General features: G+C 41.8%; 1 protein-coding gene across 1 annotated transcript in view; it reads right to left on the bottom strand.

The window, feature by feature from the left end:
* Positions 1–376, bottom strand: part of GTF2I (general transcription factor IIi) — a 96538-nt gene extending 96162 nt beyond the window's left edge. The window contains exon 1 of the mRNA XM_065892042.1: positions 35–376. The gene's annotated coding sequence lies outside the window, so the exon portion shown is untranslated. The remainder of the gene's footprint in view (positions 1–34) is intronic.
* Positions 377–20941: the final 20565 nt, after the last annotated feature.

Here is a 20941-nt window from a genome sequence, read left to right as displayed (position 1 = left end):
GCGGGGGACCGGAGATGAGGCGACAGGGACTCACCCGAGTGCAGCCGCCTCCAGGCAGCGCCGGGGCCGGGGGTGCTGAAGGGAAGCGAGTGTGGGCCGCGCGCGAACTGCGGCTGCGGCGGAGCACCCTCGGGCTGAGGCTGGCTGGCGAGCGGGCAGGAGGTGAGAGGGCGAGGGGCCCGAGCGTCTCGGCCGAGCTCCTGTCACCGCCGCATGGCCGCCCCGGCAGGGCCTCGCTCAGCGCCTAGATCCGCTCACAGGGGACCGAGGGATAGGCCGGGGTAACCGCGGCAGGCGGGCAGCCACGGCTAGAGAGCGCGTGCGGGAAAGCGGGGGGGCGATCGGCGGCCCCTTTCCTCTGCTCTCCGAGCTTCTCTCTCACCCTCCTCCTCTTTTTTTTTTTTTTTTTTTTTGTTCCTCGAAGGCGCGCTGCGCGTGCGCACCCGCAACACCGCCCAGCGGGAGTTGTAGTCTCTGATTCGTCCCCACCAACGCGACGGCGGGGGCAGTGGACTACGACTCCCAGGAAGCCTCGCGCCAACAAGCCCAGAGCCCGGAGACGCGGCGAGCGCGGCGCCCGGCCCTCTCGGGCAAGGACTGTCAATGGAGGCGCGGGTGGTGGGAGCGAGGAACATGGCTGCACCTGGGGCCTGCGCTGCTGCTCGGGTGGGGGAGGGGAGCCGGGGCGCAGGGATGAAAATCCAGGCCAGGAGAGTTCCAGCCTGCTCCCTGCCGCTCTGCAGCTGGCCTCAGCCACGGTCCAAGGCTCGCACTCACTCTTGCACCCGAGATTCCTTGCAAATTGAGAGGCCGGACCACTGCAAAGGCCGGAGAGTCCCAGGACGGCCTGCCGCCTTCCATGCTCCGCCAAGGGACCTCCTCCGCCCTGCACCACCCTCCGGAACACAAAGAACTCCTGTTAGTTTTGAAAGCTTGCCTCAAAATCGGCCAAAAGAGAGTATTGCCCCAACTTTGCACGGGCGAGGGAAAGGCACCCTTCTGTTTTTATTCACCCTCCAACCCCCAGGCTTTGCTCACTTTCACTCAACATTTATAAAGTTAAAGTGGAAAAGCCATGGAGGGGAGCAGAAAACGTGGTTTGCAGCCCGTTTTGTTCTGTCAACCGCTAGGCAATTTCACTCAAGCCCCTCCCCCCGATAATTTTTTGCATCTCAACTTTCACTAGCTCGTGAATTTCGAAAATGGTGAGACGTTACTGTTCACCCAAGTTAGAAGTTCAAAAAACTCGAGCCCAGAGATTTTAGATGTTTATGTAAAGAACAAAATCGAGTGATTTTGTGATGTTTCTCCCCACCGGAGATTCGGGGCCCGCCGGCCATCCTCCCCCTCCCCCTCCTCCTCGGTAGGTGGCGACCACGGCGCTTTTTCCAGCCTTTGTCGCTCGCAAGAAAACTTTCCGAGCAGCTAGTCTTTTGATGTAGGTCCAAAACCTTTCCTTTGAATTTGGGTTCACAGATTGGCGTTCCCCATCTTCTTTCTTCCACCGACCGCACCCATAATGCCTCGTCTAGAATGTCCATGTTGGATTTCTTTAAAATAGATGGAGAATTTAAAGGTCCCTTGCGAAGCAATCTGGTTACAGAAGACTTCCACATTTTTCCCATTTCCCTTGCAATCTTTTACAGTAATTTTGTCTTCGCCTAAATCGATTAGAACTCTCCTTTGTCAAGTCTCTCCGCAGCGTTTAGTTTTTCATAAGGACAATTTTTGCCCTCATGTTTCTTAACATTTTGGCATATTTAATTATTCCGTCTTCCCAGTACCAAGTACAACTGACATATTTAGGAACAAACATTAACTCTTGAGAAGCCTACAACTCAGCTGCTAAGAGCAGCCAGCCTACGAGCTGCAAACTCAGCTGCTGTGAGCATCAGTGAGTATGTTTTATAGAGGGACTGGAGTCCTGAACGGATTCTTGGGAAGACTGGGAGGTTGAGGACAATGAAGGGAGGATGCACTGGGTATGGTGGAGCCATGGAGTAGCATTGGAAGGGTGTCACAAAGTGAGTTAGTAAAGCAAAAGTTCACTTAGTCGAGATTACCTTTGCCATTGACTTATTTAGGAGATAGTCCCTTCACTTTTTATGAATTGAACAGCTCAGTGTGAAATTTTGCTGCTGCTTCATGAACAACTCCAATTTCCTTGGAGGTTGAAGCTGTTCCTAAAACTATCAAATCCTAACGCAGGTCCCAAAACTTTAGCTGGCTTTGAATTGCCTCTGGACAGAAAGCTGGCCCTTTGGGGACAATGAACAGTGTGTGGAAGGGTATGTGGTGTGAACAGTGTGTAGAGACCAAGCTTTTTTCCCAGTGTATGGCTGTTGGCAGGTGTAACCCTCAAATTCATGTCTCACAGTCATAAATCGCATGCAATTTCAGTTTCCCCTGAGGCCTGGCTTGCCACCTCGGCTGCTAGTGATACGCTTGTTGCCGTTTGTTAGCCAGTTTCTCCCTCACCTCATTGGTACAGATGCTATGTTAATGGTGACCAGAGTTGCAAGCCACTTGGATACCAGCTCAGTACAGCCAGTTGTTTTTCCAGCACAGGATTGTACTGCTGTTTTTTGGGTTGAGCAAGAAATGAAAAAAAAAAAAAAAAAAAAAATCATTGATTTGTATTTAGGGATGATTTCGTATGGAATCCTTTGTTTAAATCACACTCAACTTTGTTTAGAATGACATTCAACATAACAAGATGTGTGTACCGAGACCGACCGAGATTGCAGGAAAAGAAGATTCCCAGCTCTTGGCTCCAGCTCACTTGAGACATGAGTACACGGAGGCCAACAGTTGGCAGAATCTTGCAGCTTATTTCAAATTATTTTAAATATTTCTCTCTTTAATGTTTAACTTAGTGGATGCAGTCCTGCAGATGAGCGTCCAAATAACATGACACTCCATTCGACTGCATACAGTAACCCCTCCTGATCCGTGGGGGCTACATTCCAAGACCCCTAAGTGGATGCCTGAAACCAAAGATAATACTGAACACTCCATAGACTATGTTTTTTCCTATATGCCTATATGTACATACCTATGATAAAGTTTAGAAATTAGGCAGAGTAAGAGATTAATAATAACATGGAAAAGGGACTTCCCTGGTGGTCCGGTGGCTAAGACTCTGTGCTCCCAATTCAGGGGGCCCTGGTCAGGGAACTAGATCCACATGCCACAACCAAGATCCTGCATGCCGCAACTAAGAGCTGGCGAAGCCAAATAAATAAATATGTAAAAAATAAAAAGATCATGTCCTAGAAATTTCCAATGAGAGAAAGTATTCATTAAAAAATAACATAGAGGGCTTCCCTGGTGGCGCAGTGGTTGAGAATCTGCCTGCTAATGCAGGGGACACGGGTTCGAGCCCTGGTCTTGGAAGATCCCACATGCTGCGGAGCAACTAGGCCCATGAGCCACAACTACTGAGCCTGCGCGTCTGGAGCCTGTGCTCCACAACAAGATAGGCCGCGATAGTGAGAGGCCCGCGCACCGCGATGACGAGTGGCCCCCGCTTGCCACAACTAGAGAAAGCCCTCGCACAGAAACGAAGACGCAACACAGCAAAAATAGATTAATTAATTAATAAACTCCTACCCCCAACATCTTCTTAAAAAAATAAAAAAGAGTGACATAGAATAATTATAACAATATATATTGCAATAAAAGTTATGTGGGGACTTCCCTGGTGGCACAGTGGTTAAGAATCCGCCTGCCAATGCAGGGGGCACGGGTTCGAGCCCTGGTCCGGGAAGATCCCACATGCCACAGAGCAACTAAGCCCGTGCACCACAACTACTGAGCCTGCGCTCTAGAGCCCGTGAGCCACAACTACTGAGCCCAGTGCACCACAGCTACTGAGCCCGCGCACCACAGCTACTGAGCCTGTGCACCTAGAGCCCGTGCTCCACAACAAGAGAGGCCAATGCAATGAGAAGCCTGCGCACTGCAACGAAGAGTAGCCTGTGCTCACCCCAACTAGAGGAAGCCGGCGCACAGCAACAAAGACCCAACGCAGCCAAAAATAAATAAAATTAATAAAAATTAAAATAAATAAGAGTTATGTGAATGTGGTCTCTCTCAAAATATCTTATTAGGACTTCCCTGGTGGTCCAGTGGTTAGGACTTCATTTTCCCAATGCAGGGGGCGCTGGTTCGACCCCTGTTTGAGGAGCTAGTATCCCACATGCTGAGCAGTGAGGCCAAAAAATAAAATTAAAAAAAAATTCAAAATGTCTTATTATACTGTACTTACCCTTCTTGTGATGATGTGAGATGCCAGGTAGCACCAGAGTTAATCTGTCCTTCCGTGTTTTATGCCCTGGTGCCTCCTTTGCACTTTTATGAATGTAGGTTCTATTGGGCATCTTCTTCCAGAAGAGCCCAGTTTCATCACAGTTGAAGACTTGCTTTGGATAATATTCTCTGTCCTTAATCAACTTCTTCAACTCTGCTGGAAGTGTGGCAGCAGCTTCTTCCTTAGCAGACACAGCCTTTCCAGTAATTTTTATATTCTTCAGTCCAAACCTATTCCTGAATCTGTGTAACCATCCCTTACTTGCAGTAAATGGCTTGGTATCACCCGTTTCTGGGGATCCCTGGCTGAAGTCTTCGTACAGGCTCAGTGCTTTCTGGCGCAACACATTGCTGTCAATGGGAACACGTTTTCTGTTCATGTCTTCCACCCACAAATTTAATGCCTCTTCCATCTTAACTATGCACTTATCACGCACTGTGGCTGTAACTTTTGCAGTTTGAGGCGCTACAGCAAAACTAGCACGGATTTCTCTTTCCTTCTTCACAATTTCACGGATAGAAGATTCGTTCTTACCGTAGATCTTAGCAACCTCAGCATACGATTTTTTTTCTTTCCTTACTAAGTCGAGAACTTTCACTTTTTCAATTAAAGGAAGCACTTTACGGCTTCTCTTTGGCATATCCGAACTGCCAGCATCACTACTCTTGCGCTTTGGGGCCATTATTAAGTAAAATAAGGGTTACTTGAGCACAAGCACTGCGATACCTGGCAGTTGATCTGATAACCCAGGCGGCTACTAAGTGACTACCGGGCAGGATACGCTGGACAAAGGGATGATTCACGACCCAGGCAGGACGGAGCGGGCGGGCGTGAAACTTAAAACTTATGAATTGTTTATTTCTGGAATTTTCCATCTGCAGTCAGCCCTCCGTATCCGCGGGTTCTGCATCTGCGGATTCAGCAAACCATGGATGGAAAATATTCTAAAACAAACAAACAAAAAAATGCCAGAAACTTTCAAAAAGCAAAACTTGAATTTGCTGGCTGGGTGCCCGGCAACTGTTTACATAGAATTTACATTGGTTTACAATTATTTACATAGCAGTTAGTTATTAGAAATTCAGAGGTGATTAAAAGTAAATGGGGAGGATGTGTGTAGGTTGTATGCTAATACTACAGCCATTTTATATAAGGGACTTGAGCATCTGCAGACTTTGGCATCTGGGGAGTATTGAGGGGGGCGGGGCGGTCCTGGAACCAATCCCCCTTCGAGACCAAGGGACGGCTGTAATATTTTCCAAATGCCTGTAACTGAAACCGTGGAAAGTGAAACCGCAGATAAGGGGGTCTACTGTACTGTGGGAGACAAAAGCCAAGTCAGAAGGGCCACAGCCAGGATAGATAAGGATCTAAACCAAGTGTGAGCTCTTCCACCAACTTAAGTGCATCTTCATACAGTCTCTGAGCACTTACAGACTTGTTAATTGCTTTTAAATAGCAAGTGATGTGGCAATGTTTGAATGTCTTCACTAGTCCTGAAAAATAATCACCTTCTTCTTGGATTTTTAATACTGGTATCAGGAGTCTGCTTTCTCCATTATCATGGGACCCACCCCCATAGGAAATCCCTATCAGCTACCTATGCTGACAGAACCACACTTACACCACTTGGTCAAGGTCACTGTGGTTGAGATTATTTAGTGGGGTTTTTTGGGGTATTTTTCGGGGGGGGAGTGTGGGTTATGCTGTGATCTTAGTTCCCCAACCAGCGATCGAAACCGTACCAACAGTGAAAGCACCGAGTCCTAACTACTGGACCACCAAGGAATTCCCTAGTGTTAAAAAGATGCTCTTTGGAATCCAAACTGAATAATTAATCTTTTTGTGACCCTGTCGTGTATTTTAGGTTGCTCAAAACCGTAACTCTAGCGAAAACTGAGATACTCTTTTTTATTAATTTTTTTTTTAATTTACTTATTTATTTTGGCTGTACCGGGTCTTAGTTGCGGCATGCGGGATCTAGTTCCCCACCAGGGATGGAACCCAGGCCCCCTGCGTTGTGAGTTCGAGTCTTACCCACTGGACCACCAGGGAAGTCCTCAAGCTGAGACACTCTTGACACACCCTTTTTTCGAAGTACATCAGTCTTTTGATGAACACTAAACAGAGGTCTTTTTTTCCCCATGACTCTGCTTCATGCAGGACCCAAACTTCTGGGTCCAATTTCTTGGTTTTTCTTTACAGTATATACATAGTACAGTATAGAGAGAATGGGATGTAACGTATCTATCATGTGTAAAATAACTGTTTGATCTTTTAGATCTGGGATCAGTTAGGAATTGCATACCTAGTCCAGATCACATGGGTAGGGCCAAAACGACATCTTTAGCTTCTGCATGGGTGTCTGCCCTGTAACAGATAACTCCTTTGTTATTACAAGGATGCTTTTTTAACTGCTTATAAAACACTCTTTTTGAGCAGGTTTTTGTTTGGACAATCTGAATATTTCGAATCCTGAGTAAATTACCTTTCAGAGAACTCTTCCAAAGGCGGAAAAAAAAACCAACTAAATCCGAGTTATAATTTATTCATAATAATTAATAATGTAGATGTAACCTAAATAGACCTTCTAGCTCTTGCTATGCCTTTTTGTGCAAAATCTGCCCTATGCAGTAAATCTAATATTCATGTAACGTCAATTGAAATAAACAGTTTTATTTGTTGTTTTAACAGGATTTAAATGAATGTTATCTTCTATTTAGTATTTTGTTACTATTGCTGTAATTGTTGTGTAAGTTCATTTTTAAAACATAAAAATCTCTATAGTATTTTCTCTGCCTCCCTCAGGGATTTGGGGAAATCAGACAATATGTAAATGAAAATACTTTATAGACTCTTAGTTAAGTGTTCTATAAATATTAAATGGTATAATTTAGCATTCAAAACAGTATTTTAAAATATCTTATGAACAAAATGTTTATGTTTCTTTTCTAACTAAATTTAAAAAATGCTTTTTGTTCTAAGATTTAAGAAAATATATTTACAGATACACTTATCACTGGATTCAGGTGGACTTGTTATCATATCTGACTGATCAGGTGATGCAACTAATAAAATAACGGGCATTATAAGCAACACATCCTTTCAGAATATATCTCTGCCAAGAATATCATACTCAGAAACCTTTGAGTACAAAATCGAATCAAGGAAAGTTACTTCCAAACGAAATACATAATCGATAGCCATGCAACGTTTCATTCCTAAAATCAAGAAAAGGATAATTTGGACTTAATGCTGAAAACAAATAGCCCTATTCTTTCCCTTTATTTATGTTAATATTTATTTATTTATTCGGCTGCATCTGGTCTTAGTTGCGGCACTCAGGATCTTCCTTGCGGCATGCGGACTCTTAGTTGCAGCATGCGGGATCTAGTTCCCTGACCAGGGATCAAATCCGGGCCCCCTGCAATTGGGAGCGAGGAGTCTTAGCCACTGGACCACCACAGAAGCCCCTCTTTCCCTTTTCTATTTTTGTTTCCAATATCAACTTAATGTCCAGGTGCTTGATTATTATCTTTGCATTTACCAAGCCTTTACTCTCTTTTTCTGGTGAATCAAAGCAACTTTTTAACCCCCTCCTGGCCCTGTGTTTATTATAATTAAGGTAAATACATTGGGAAAGTTTTCATCTAAGAATAAAGGAAAATTTTGAACAACGGCTTAGAGGGAGAAAAAAAGAAGCCAAAAATAATGATGCAGTTCAAATGTGAAGTTAGCCATCATCAAGTAGCCAAGTACTACTTTAAATTGTTTTCCCAGCAGTGGGAAGGTATGCTAACCATCTTTTCTCTTCCCCCTGAATCTAAGGAGAGGGGTTAGGCAGGCTCTGTGGTGTACCTGGGGCCTCTGACTTCATTCCAGCAAACTATGTGGTCCAATCCCCAGTGAACTCGGATTAACCCCAAAGTGAGCAACAGGGAAGAGGCTGAGCACCGACTAAATTCTGGAAAGCCTGAGAGACGGCTTCTGTCCTCCAGAAATGTATAATAAAGGCTAACACTTATTGAGCATTGCCTCCATGCCACTTGCTTTGCTCGACACTTAGTAGGTTATCTCACTGCACTGACAACTACCCCCTGTGGTAGGCGCTTAGCACCTCCTCATATGCTAAAAAGGCTCTGAAAGGTTAAGTTGCTTGGCCAATGATACACAGATGGCAAAAATCCAGATTCTCATCTAAATCAGCCCGTGTCCAAGTCTGAATTTTTAACTATTGGTGTCTATTTATTTGTAGGCTACACTCATCTCATCCAGGTTGATGTGACACATGAATCAAATACAAAGTACACTCCAGCAAACACCATCAGATAGTACAAGATGGGTGGAGATAAAGCATGCAATTTTAAATGGAGGAGGCAGCATCTGCAATGAATATTAAAGGATGGATAGAATTTAAAAAATAATAATAACATGAATTTTTTTAAAGGGGGAGGAACTCTCTTAGCCTTCTGTGAAATGAAATTCATATTTTATGGCAAGACAAGAAAAATTTAAACATAAAAATTCTTCTCTGCCCTTTGGCCTCCTCTCCCCCCATCGTGTGCATTGTGTATTTGCATAATGCATCGACCAGACCTCCCCCATCCTCAGGAATACCTGCTCAACTATAAACAACAACATTCTCCCCACATCGACAAGACAGCTCCTTAAAAGATAACATTCCTGAGGGATGGGTTGGGAGTTTGGTTTAGCAGATGCAAAGTATTATATATAGAATGGATAAACAACAAGGTCCTACTGTATAGCACAGGGAACTATATTCAATATCCTGTGATAAACCATAATGGAAAAGAATATGAAAAAGAATGTGTATATATGTATAATGGAATCACTTTGCTGTACAGCAGAAATTAACACATTATAAATCAACTCTACTTCAATAATAATAAAATAACTTAAAAAAATACATTATTTGATGTACAGCCCTCCACCTGAAAAAACTTATATAACTGTGCCTTGACTTCTAACAGGCAGAACAGTTCTCAGAGCTTTCTGAGATGATCTTCCCAGTTATAATCCTCAAATACAGCTCGAATAAAATTTTCCATTTCCTTGTTAGATTGACTGGTTAATTTTTCATTGACACTTCTAAGACTTCTAATCAAAGTCATCCTGGTGGGGGGGGGCGTGGAAGCCTATAGTGGTGTATACACATCGCTTAAAAATGTATAGAAAAAAAAAAAAAATGTATAGAGATGAGATCATACTATGAATATTCTTCTAATCAATTCCTTAACGATGGACCTTTAGGTTGTTTCTTATACTGGCATGTTTTTAAAGCAAATTCTTGGCAGCAAAATTATCACGTAAAAGGATCTGTGCACCCTCCTATGTTCATTGCAGCACTATTCACAGTAGCTCAGATGTGGAAACAACCTTAACTTGTCATCCACAGATAAATGGATAAATTTAAAAATGCGATCCATATATATATATATATATATATATATATATATATATATATATATATATATATATATATGGAATACTATTCAGCCTTAAAAAAGAAGGAAATTCTGCAGTATGGAACAACATGGATGAACCTTGAGAACATTATGCTAACTGAAATAAGCCAGTCACAGAAAGACAAATACAGCATGATTTCACGAATATGAGGTATCTAAAATACACACTCGAGGGCTTCCCTGGTGGCACAGTGGTTGAAAGTCCGCCTGCCGATGCAGGAGATACGGGTTCGTGCCCCAATCCGGGAAGATCCCACATGCCGCGGAGCGGCTGGGCCCGTGAGCCATGGCCACTGAGCCTGCGCGTCCGGAGCCTGTGCTTCACAACGGGAGAGGCCACAGCAGTGAGAGGTCCGTGTAAAGAAATTTCCAAGAAATTAATTCCAAAATATGAGAAAAAAAGTAGAAGAGATAAAATACACACTCACAGACTCAAAGAGTAGAATGGGGGTTGTCAGGGGTTGGGGAAAAGGGGAAATGGGAGTTATTAATCAACAGGCAGGAAGTTTGTTAAGTAAGATGAATAGGTTCTAGAAATCTGCTGTACAATACTGTACCTGTAGTCAACAATGATGTACACTTAAAACTTTGTCAAGGGTCTCCCTGGTGGCGCAGTGGTTGAGAGTCCGCCTGCCGATGCAGGGGATACGGGTTCGTGCCCCCGTCTGGGAAGATCCCACATGCCGCGGAGCGACTAGGCCCATGAGCCATGGCCGCTGAGCCTGCGCGTCCGGAGCCTGTGCTCCGCAACGGGAGAGGCCACAACAGTGAGAGGCCCGCGTACCGCAAAAAAAAAAAAAAACTTTGTCAAGACCACAGATCTCATGTCAAGTGTTCTTACCACAATAAAAATTTTAAATGACTTTTTATTTTAGTTTTTAAAATTTATTTATTTGGTTGCACCATGTCTTGGTTGCAGCTGGCGGGATCCTTAGTTGTGGCATATGAACTCTTAGTTGTGACATGCATGTGGGATCTAGTTCGCTGACCAGGGATCAAACCCGGGCCCTCTGCATTAGGAGCGCAGTCTTAACCACTGCACCACCAGGGAAGTCCCTGACTTTTTAAATGTTAAAAAAATACAAACCTGTGCACCTAAAACTTTGATACACATTGTCAGTTTGCCCTCCAAAAAGATAGCACCGCTATACATACAAGGTGAGAAAATGCCCATTTCCTCCACACCTGCCCAATTTTGGTGGAAAGTAACTTTTTATTTTAGTGGTCCTAATGCACACATTGTGAACGAAGTTGGGCATCTTTTCATATTCTTATTTGCCATTTACATTTATGTTTTTGCAAACTAATCATTTGCATTTTTGCAATTACGTCTTTGCTCTTTTTTCTCCCCTTATTTTATTATGTGAGTGCTATTTATTTATTTATTTTTAATTGAAGTATAGCTGATTTACAATGCAGTGTTAGTTTCAGGTATACAGCAAAGTGATTCAGATATAGATATAGGTATGAATATATAATATATATTCTTTTTCAGATTCTTTTCCCTTATAGGTTATTACAACATATTGAGTATAGTTCCCTGTGCTATACAGCAGGTCCTTGTTGATTATCTATTTTATATATAGTAGTTTCTATCTGCTAATCCCAAACTCCTAATTTATCGCTCCCCACTCCTTAAGTGGTTTTTAATTGAAAGAAATTCTCCTTTTGTTTAAAGTGTTAACAAGTATTTCCCCAGATTGTGACATTTTTTGTGTGTTGCTGTCATACTGAAGTTTCATTTTTACATGGTCAAAGTTAGCCATTTTTTTCTCCATGTCGTCAGTGTTATAAATCAATGGTAAGAAAAGCCTCCCCCACACCAAGATAGGTGTGTGTGTGTGTGTGAGAGAGAGAGAGAGATGTGTACATGCACACACATAGTCTCTCCACAGCAAGATTTCTGTATTTCTCTGTCTCTTTCATCTTTTCCTTCCTTTGCTTGGCCTGTCTGGGGCTTTCCATTTCATGGTCTCTTTTAAGCCTCTCCCTCTGGGTCCCGCGGGTCCAGGTGGGATGAGTTGGAGCCTGGAGTCATCCTTTCCCGCGCCCCTCTCGGCGTGGGGCCGCCTCCAGGGCTCCGGCGACCCCGCAGGCTCGTCACTTCCCTTGCGTCCCCGGGCCATCATTTTCCTGGCACAGCGGAAGTCGACCTTACGTTCCCTTAGGCTCGCACCACTGGCTTATCTGCTTCAACGGTGGTCCTGAGCACGCTGGTTCTGAGCGTCCCTGCGAATCCCAGAAGCACGTGGCCGAAGGAAAGTCTCGTAGGGTACTTAGGTCCTGGGTGAGGAAGTGGGAGAAAGGGCCAAGGATACCGCTGAATCCTGCCGCAATCGCTCTTGGACAGCTGCCAAGCAACGGGGAAATCCCCATCTAGGGAGGGATTTCCCTCTCCATATAGTTTTCAGACAGAACATAAACAGCTTAGAACAAAAGCCCCTTTGGTCCGTCGGACATATCTGTTCTCATTATAAACTGTGAATAGGTAAATAGGTATTTTGGTTTTATAGTTCCGTCTGCGGGAGCTTGCTTAGCACGGGTTAGCCTCCGCAATCCTCGTCTGAGTCCTGTTCAGCCAGATGGCATCGTTACCTAAATGGTGAAAAAGGTTTCCCTTTAACACGCCCTTTTGATCTTTATAAGTAAGTTGAAGAGACAGTCTCAGTTTGGTACGGATTTTGGTTTTGTTTTATTGCAGTAAAATATGTATAACAAAATTTACCATTTTAAGTGTAAAATTCAATGGTATTACATGCATTCACAATGTTGTGTAACCATCATCACTGTTTCCAGAACTTTTGTCATCACCCAAAAAACTATCGATTAAGCAATAACCCCCACTGTCTTCTCTCCTCTCCAGTGTTCTCTCCTCTCCAGTACCCTGGACAAGTTTGAGAAAGATTAGTGTCAATTATTCTTTAAATGTTTGGTAGAATCCACCAGTTAAGCCATCCAGTCCTGAGATTTTCTTTGTTGATAGGTTTTTGATTTCCGGTTTAATCTTCTTCCTTGTTAAATGTCTGTTGAGACTTTTTCTTTTTCTTTTTTTGTGATTTTTTCTTTTTGAGTCAGTTTTGGTAGCTTGTGTGTTTTTAGAAACTTGTACATTTCATCTAGGTTATCCAACTTGTTGGCATAATTGTTCACAGTATTCTCTTATAATCCTTTTTATTTCTGTAGAGTTGATAGTAATGTCTCTACTTTCATTCCTGATTTTAGTAATTTAAGTCCTCTCTTTTTTCTTAGTCAGTCTAGCTAAGATTTTGTTGAACTTCTCAAAGAACCAACTGTTGGTTTCACTGATTTTCTCTGTTGTTTTTCTGTTCTCTATTTTAACTCCACTCAATTCTTTAATATTTCCTTCCTTCTATTAGCCTTTGAAGGTTTAGTTTGCTTTTCTTTTTCTAGTCCCTTGAATTGTACAATTAGGTTATAGACATTTTTCTTCTTCTTTAGTATGGATATTTACAGTTATAAATTTTCCTCTTAGCACTGTTTTCACTGCATTGTATTAGTTTTATTTATTTAAAAATTTTATTTATTTATTTATCTTTTTTTTTTTGGCTGTGCTGGGTCTTTGTTGCGTGCACAGGCTTTCTCTAGTTGCAGCGAGCAGGGGCTGCCCTTCGTTGCGGTGCACGGGCTTCTCATTGCGGTGGCTTCTCTTATTGCGGAGCATGGGCTCTAGGTGTGTGGGCTTCAGTAGTTGTGGCACGCAGGCTCATTAGTTGTGGCTCCCGGGCTCTAGAGCGCAGGCTCACTAGTTGTGGCTCACGGGCTTAGTTGCTCCGTGGCATGTAGGATCTTCCCAGACCAGGGCCTGAACCTGTGTCCCCTGCATTGGCAGGTGGATTCTTAACCACTGCGCCACCAGGAAGTCCTGCATCCTGTTAGTTTTAGTATGTTATGTTTTATTTTCATTCATCTCAAAGTATTTTCTAATTTCCCTTATGACTTCTTCTTTGATTCATTAGCTGTTTAAGAACATGTTGTGTAATGGCCACATATTTGTGAATTTTCCAATTTTCCTTCTGTAATTGATTTCTAGTTTCACCCCATTGGGACCAGGAAAGATACTTTGCATGATTTCAATCTTTTCAACTTTGTTAAGACTTGTGGTCTATTCTCAAGAATGACCTATGTTTACTTGAGAAAATCTGTTGTTGAGTGAAGTGTTACTTATGTCTATTAGGTCTAATTGGTTTGTGTTGTTGTTCAAGTCCTCTGTTTACTTATTGATCTTCTATCTGGTTGTTCTATCAATTATTAAAAGTCAGGTATTGGAGTCTCCTATTGTAGAACAGTCTTTCTCCCTTCAGTTCTGCCAATTTTTGCTTCATGTATTTTGGGGCTCTGTGTGTATACGTTAAACCCCCTTAGTGAAATTTTCATTTCAGTTGTTGTGTTTTTTCCATTACAGAATTTGATTGGTTCTTTTTGATAATTTCTATCTCTTTTATTGATATTCTCATTTTGCTCATACATTGTTTCCCTGATTGCTTTTAGTTCTCTGTCCATAGTTTCCTTTAGCATGTTGGGCATATTTAAAATAGTGATTTAATATCTTAACTAGTAATTCCAGTGTCTTTGCTTCTTCAGGGATGATTTCTGTCAAATTCTTTTCTTCCTATGAATGGGTCATACTTTCCTGTTTCTTTACATGCTTTGTAATTTTTTGTTGAGCCCTGGGCGTTCTAAGTATTATAATGTGGTAGCTCTAGAAAATCTGATTCTCTCAGTCCTCAGGGATTGCTGATTTTGCTTGTTGAGGGCTGGGACTGTCTGTCTTTTCCAAACTGTTTTCATAAGATGTATTTATTGTATGTGGTCACTGAAGTTTATAGTCCATTATCTCTGCAGTCAGCCAGCGACCTAGGGACTTCCCTGGTGGTCCAGTGGTTAAGAATCCACCTTCCAATGCAGGGGATGCGCGCTTGATCCCTGGTGGGGGAACTAAGATTCCACATGCCGCGGGGCAACTAAGCCCGCACGCCGCAACTACTGAGCCCGCCCACCACAACTAGAGAGAGAAGCCCACACGCTACAATGAAGAGCCCACGCACTGCAACAAAAGATCCCGCATGGGCTTCCCTGGTGGTGCAGTGGTTGAGAGTCCGCCTGCCGATGCAGGGGACACGGGTTCGTGGCCCGGTCCGGGAAGATCCCACATGCTATGGAGCGGCTAGGCCCGTGAGCCATGGCCACTGAGCCTGCGCGTCTGGAGCCTGTGCTCCGCAACGGGAGACGTCACAGCAGTAAGAGGCCCGCATACCGCAAAAAAAAAAAAAAGATCCCGCATGCCGCAATAGGATCCCGTGTGCCGCAACTAAGACCCAACGCAGCCCAAAATAAATAAATAAATAAATAATTTTATAAAGAAGACAAAAGGAGTAAAAGCATTTATATCCACAATAAATAGTTAAGGGACACACACACACACACACACACACACAAAACCAGTGACCTAGAAAGAGCCCCACCTCCCCCCCACACACAAAAAAATGTTCTGGTCCCTCAAATTTTCCAATAAGTACTGCCAGGGAACCTGCAGTAGCTCAAGGGGGGCAAAACCAAGGCAAGTATCTGCACTAGTCCCTTAGGGTACCATCAGACCAGCCAAAATGCACAACCCCAAAGATCCCCACTACCCACCCTGGCACAAATCCAGCTGCTCCAGGAACATAGGCTGCTATCCCTACAGTCATGGTGGGACTGAGGAATTGGCAATAGTAGCTGGTTTGTGTACACCGGTTGTGAAAAATCAGCACCTCTCCCTCATCAAGCACTCTCCTGGTTGTTATAAGTGTTTGATCAGGTTCCAGAGTTTGGAAATAGTGGATTACAGTCGTTCTTTCCAGCTCAAAGTTTGCTTCAATGGAGGAGGGACTAATCCCCAGAGCTTCCTACTCCACCATCTCGTGGGACACTGGAATGGACTTTTTTTTTTTTTTTGGTCATAAGAATTTATTTTTTATGTTTTTCCCAGCTTTACTGAGATATACATGACATATAATATTGTGTAAGCTTAAGGTATACAACGTGATGATTTGATCTATGTATATATTGTGAGGTGATTACCATAATAAGGTCAGTTAACACATTCATCACCTCACATAGTTACCTCTGTGTGTATGCTAAGAATAGAATGGAATTTAAAAAAATCAACTTAAATATGCTCATTTTAAAAGTACAGTTCTTTGAGTTTTGACAAATATATAATAACTGTTGTCATCAAAGTAGAGTCCATTTGTGGCCCCTTCCTATTCAATCCTCAACCAGCCCTAGGCCACCGTGGGTCCTACCACCATAGGTTAGATTTGTCACTCCTGACTTTTCATATAAATGGAGTTATACCATATGCAATCTTTTGTATCTGTCTTTTTTTTTTTTAACATCTTTATTGGAGTATAATTGCTTTACAGTGGTGTGTTAGTTTCTGCTTTATAACAAAGTGAATCAGCTGTACGTATACATATATCCTCATATCCCCTCCCTCTTGCATCTCCCTCCCACCCTCCTTATCCCACCCCTCTAGGTGGTCGCAAAGCACTGAGCTGATCTCCCTGCGCTATGCGCCTGCTTCCCACTAGCTATCTATTTTACATTTGGTAGTATATATAAGTCCATGCCACCCTCTCACTTCGTCCCAGCTTATCTGTCTTCTATCACCCAGCACAGTGTTTTTGACACTCAATTGCATTGTTTCCTATGTTAGTAGTTTTTGGTCATTTGTCTTTTTATTTCGTTTTGTTTTCTTACTGAGTAGTATTCTATTGTACAGATATGCCACAATTTGTTTATCCCAGCACTTGCTGTTTTTTGGGTTTTTTTTGGCCACGCAACAGGACATATGGGGATCTTAGTTCCCGGACCAGGGATTGAACCCACGCCCCCTGCATTGGGAGTGTGGAGTCTTTACCATTGCACGGCCAGAGAAGTCCATATTCAATCACTTGTTGATGAATATTTGGGTTGCTTCCAGTTGGGGGATATAAAGCTGCTATGAATATTTTTATATGAATATCTCCATTTTTCTTGGGTAAATACCTAGAAGTGGAATTGCAGGGTCTTATGGTTAGTAATTTTATAAGAAACTGACAAATTGTGTTCCAAAGTGGGTACACTATTTTATATTCTCACCTTTCCCCACTGAATTACCTCGGTACCCTGGTCAAAAATCAACTGTCCATGTATGTGTGGTCTATTTCTGGACTCTCTGTTCTATTCCAATGATCTGTGTGTGTATACTGATTTTTTTCCATTTGAGGTAGTGATATAAAGATTTCTTACTAAATATATAAATGTACTTAAATTTTTATGCACAACAATGTTCATTTCAGTATTATTTACAGTATCCAATATATGGAAGCAACCCGTGTCCATGGATACATGAATGGATAAAGAAGATGTGGTACACATATAAAACGGAATATTACTCAGTCATTAAAAAAATGAACTCTTGCCATCTGCAACAACATGGATGGATCAGGAAGGTATTATGCTAAAGGAAATAGGTCAGAGAAAGACAAGTACCATGTGATCTCACATATATGTGGAATCTAAAAAAAAAACAAAGGAAAGAAAGTGAAAATGTATATCGTAGATACTGAGAACAAAGAAAATGTATCTAATAGATACAGAGAACGAAGGAATGGTTGCCAGAGAGGAGGGGAGTAGGGGGAGCAAAAGAGGTGAAAGGGATTAAAAGGTATAAACCACCTCCAGGGACTTCCCTGGCAATCCAGTGGTTAGGACTCTGTGCTTCCACTGCAGGGGGGCCTGGGATTGACCCTTGTTGGGGAACTAAAATCCTGCAGGCTGCATGGCATGGCAAAAAACAAAAACAAAAACAAACAAACAGAAAAAACACCTCCACTTATACAATAAATAAGCCAATAAGCCATGGGGATGTAATGTACAGTGTAAGTAATATGGTCAATAATATTGTAATAATTTTGTATGGACACAGATGGTTACCACACTTATAGTGGTGATCATTTCCTAATGTATGCAAATGTCAAATCACTATGTAGTATACCTGAAACTAACATAATGTTGTACATCAACTATATTTCAATTTTTTAAAAAGTACTTAAAAATTTAAAAGTCTTTATATATGTAAATTTATATAATTATTATGTTATCATATTTATATGTCATTTAGTAAATATTTAGACTATATTATAAATATTCTTAATATTTTATATGAATACTTATAATATTTATATATAAATCTGTGCAATTGGTACAAAGATACTGCAAAAATTATAAATACTGAACACAGATACCTGAAAAGTTTTAGGACAAAACCATTCCCTAAATAGTATTAGTTAATTCTCAAGGTATCTTCCTTTGGTGACCTATCTCAGTGGTTATCCTCAAGTAATACTCTGCATCATTGTAAAAACTTCTACCAACTTCTGCAAAGTCCAAATGACACTTGCTTCAAAAAATTTTCTGTAGCTGGGGACATATATTTTCGAATAAATAGATTTACCTTAGCATTATTCATAATAGCAGAAAAGTAAAAACCATCTAAATGCTCAATAATAGAGCACTAGATAAAATGATGTTGGTGCATCTATATATTATGAGATAAAATGCCTCAGGATTTTATCCAGGATTCTGGGGACTTCCCTGGTGTTGCAGTGGTTAAGAATCCACCTGCCAAAAAAAAAAAAAAAGAATCTACCTGCCAATGCAGGGGACACAGGTTCGAGCCATGGTCTGGGAAGATCCCACATGTCGTGGAGCAACTAAGCCCATGCACCACAACTACTGAGCCTGCACTCTAGAGTCCATGAGCCACAACTACTGAGCCTGTGCGCCACAACTACTGAAGCCTGCACGCCTAGAGCCCACACTCCGCAACAAGAGAAGCCACCGCAATGAGAAGCCTGTGCACCGCAATGAAGAGTAGCCCCCACTTGCTGCAACTAAAAAGAAAGCCCACGCGCAGCAATGAAGACCCAACGCAGCCAAAAATAAATTAATATATTAATTAATTTTTTAAAATTCTAAAGAAAAGAAAAACAGGATTCTGAAACAATAATGACATGGAAAATGCTCACACCATATCTTGGGCAACTAAAAGCAGCCTATAAATATGATATGTCATTTTTATGAAGATATACACACAAAAATATAAGATTGGAAGAAATATACCAAAATGTGTGGAGGTATTATGGTTGAGTTTTGTTTTCATTTGTTTGTTTTTTGGCCCTGCCACGTGGTTTGAGGGATCTTAGTTCCCCAACCAGGGATTGAACCCAGGCCACGGCAGTGAAAGCACTGAGTCCTAACCACTGGACCACCAGGGAACTCCTGGTTGAGTGTTTTTTAAATAGTCATTTATATGTTTGAATCTTCTAATTTTTCTACGATAAGAATGTTTTATTTATAATTGGAAAAACGTGGTAAAGGCCTTGGTGAGCTCTCTATTGCTATGTGATTTCTCCCTTCTTTGGAATTTTATAGCTTTCTATAAATCTCTTAGGACACATACCACATTCTAGTTTGTATTATAACTATCTGTATACCTCTCTTACGTTTTCGATTCTGATTTCTTGAAAACAAAGATCTCATCTCATTCATTTTTTTGATCCCAATCCTGGCACAGTGCAAATGCCTGTCACATGTCAGACACCTGACAAAATAAATGTGAATCAGCCATTTGCTGCCAATCAGGAACATAGGTCTCTTGTGACTGAATCTTCTGATTAAGATAAACCAGACAATTTGAATTTTGGTGAAACTCCATTGATTTTTTTAATCATATAAATATTCAGAGTTCAAAGGGAAAAAATTTAAATAAATACAAGAGGAAGGAGTTTTCAAATGAGCATCATTACTATTGGAATAGTGCTATCTGCTTAGCTTACAGAATTGGCTGCTGTGGGGTCTCTGGAACCTGAAAATGTCCCTGGGCTTCATTTACCAAAGTGGCATTTTCATGTGTGTTCATCTTGTCACATTTAGCACCTAAGCATAGCTTACTAAACAGCAAAACAAATCAGGAGGTGTGCTAAGTAGGAAATGAACTATGGGGAAAATTTTATTTCTGGACATCACGTACCTTTTGTTTGTTTGTTTAAATTTATTTATTTTATTTATTTATTTTTGGCTACGTTGGGTCTTCGTTGCTGCGCTCGGGCTTTCTCTAGTTGCGGCGAGCGGGGGCTACTCTTCGTTGCGGTGCACGGTCTCCTCATTGCGGTGGCTTCTCTCGTTGCAGAGCACGGGCTCTAGGCACGCGGGCTTCAGTAGTTGTGGATCGCGGGCTCTAGAGCGCAGGCTCAGTAGTTGTGGCGCACGGGCTTAGTTGCTCCGCGGCATGTGGGATCTTCCCTGACCAGGGATGGAACCCATGTCCCCTGCACTGGCAGGCAGATTCTTAACTACTGTGCCACCAGGGAAGTCCCATCATGTACCTTTTTAAAGGTATTTCTTTATGAAACAATAATGTATGGAATATTACTCAGCCATAAAAAAGAATGAAATTATGCCATTTCCAGCAACATGGATGGACCTAGAGATTGTCATACTGAGTGAAGTAAATCAGACAAAGACAAATATCATATGATATTGCTCACATGTGGAATCAAAAAAATGGGTACAAATGAACTTATCTACAAAACAGAAATAGAGTTACAGATGTAGAAAACAAACTTATGGTTACCAGGAGGTAAGGGAGGGGAGGGTTAAATTGGAAGAATGGGATTGACATATACCCACTACTATATATAAAATAGATAATTAATAAGGACCTACTGTATACCTCAGGGAACTCTACTCAATACTCTGTAATGGCCTATATGGGAAAAGAATCTGAAAAAGAGTGGATATATGTATAACTGATTCACTTTGCTGTACACCTGAAACTAACACAACATTGAAAATCAACTATACTCCAATAAAAATTTTTTTAAAAAGAACACATTGAAGCCATCGAAAAAAGAAAGAAAAAAGGAGCGGTCATATTGGGCAAAATCCTGAGAAATAAATCAATTATGATAGATATGGGTAATCTTAGAGACTATCTTAGAACAAAGGTCCAAAATGTTGACTAAATTAAATGAAACTGTTAATTCAATGAAGTAGAATTAAAAACTCAAAACAAATTTTACCTTATTGTCACTAC

The sequence above is a fragment of the Phocoena phocoena genome, chromosome 15, assembly GCF_963924675.1.
Source record: "Phocoena phocoena chromosome 15, mPhoPho1.1, whole genome shotgun sequence".
NCBI lineage: Eukaryota > Metazoa > Chordata > Mammalia > Artiodactyla > Phocoenidae > Phocoena > Phocoena phocoena.
Note: the sequence above shows the minus strand (reverse complement) of the source record. Positions and strands in the feature narration are given on the sequence as shown.